General features: G+C 57.0%; 1 protein-coding gene across 1 annotated transcript in view; it reads right to left on the bottom strand.

Annotated features, from left to right (window-relative positions):
* The window catches only part of LOC125910157 (cytochrome P450 1A1), a 6,996-nt gene extending 6,307 nt beyond the window's left edge, over nucleotides 1–689 (bottom strand). The window contains exon 1 of the mRNA XM_049613880.1: nucleotides 533–689. The gene's annotated coding sequence lies outside the window, so the exon portion shown is untranslated. The remainder of the gene's footprint in view (nucleotides 1–532) is intronic.
* Between the last annotated feature and the right edge of the window lie 461 nt (nucleotides 690–1,150).

Below are 1,150 nucleotides of genomic sequence, written 5' to 3' on the forward strand. Positions count from 1 at the left end.
AGCACATCTTGGCTCTAACAAGCCATGCCTTGGGAGGGTAGAGACAGCCAGGCGTAGCTTACAGACAAGGCAAGGTACAGCTGGTAAGAACCCAACCTTCCCCTCCATCCACTCTGACCACCCATGAAGAAGCCCTCTCATCACACCGCCTGACAAAAGGGCTGCACATGATCCCAGCTTTCCACAGTTGTGTCCGTATCCCAGCCTCCCAGGTGACCCTGATGGGGAAGCCCCAGGGAATTCAGGGAGTCAGTGGGAATGGAGCTGGAGACTAAATCCTGGAGTCCTTGGAGGGGGGCCATCTAATATCTAGAATTCTGGCACCAGCTGTGGGACCTTGGGCAATGCCTGCCCTTCCCCCTGGCCTCAGTTTTCCCAGTTTTCCCACTATGGAGCTGGAGAGCCTGGTCACCAAGGATCATCTTAGCCTCCTTTTTTGAGGTGCTAGACTGGTGGCCACCTAGGAAAACCTGGAGGCATCAAAATTTTCTTTTTGTTGGGAAAGGGCAAGCCATAAGCTCCCAGCACTCACCTGTGGCTGTGAGGAGTACTGAACTCAGCTGAGATGCGTGGTCTCTTAAGCCAGGACCCCAAAGAAGATCAGGGAAGACTGCTAGACCTGTCACCTTCAGGATGAGGGTGAAGTCACTTCGACCTTTATAAAACAGCTTGCACGCTTGGCCACGCCCTCTGGAGCTCGGACAGAGGAAGGGGCGGGCTGAGGGGGGGGGGAGTGGTCGCTCTAAGGATGGAGGGAAAGGAGGGAGGGAAAGGGAAGGAAAGGGGGATGGTAAGTGGGGGAGAAGACAGGATTGGGGGAACTCAGAGGGACAGGTAAGAACCCACTATGGGCACTCCTCATCCTAGTGCCAGCACGTAAAGGGGTGAGGGCTGGGGACACCTGGGACCCCAGTTCCAAGGTACCCCATGGACAGCACAGAGCCCCGCTGAGGTGGGAATTTGAAGAAGTCCCAGGACACCCCGAAGACACGGTATTGGGAGGCCTCCATCCCCGGGCGCGGGGACCCCTCACCCTAATTTTTGCATGCACTGGAACTTGCAAGTGCTTGCAAGTGCCTCCCCTCGCTACTAGTTGACAGGGGCCCGGCAGGCGGGGCCAGGCTGCCGTGTGATGACCTCTTTCCCCCGG

This window comes from Panthera uncia (genome assembly GCF_023721935.1).
Source record: "Panthera uncia isolate 11264 chromosome B3 unlocalized genomic scaffold, Puncia_PCG_1.0 HiC_scaffold_1, whole genome shotgun sequence".
Taxonomy (NCBI): domain Eukaryota; kingdom Metazoa; phylum Chordata; class Mammalia; order Carnivora; family Felidae; genus Panthera; species Panthera uncia.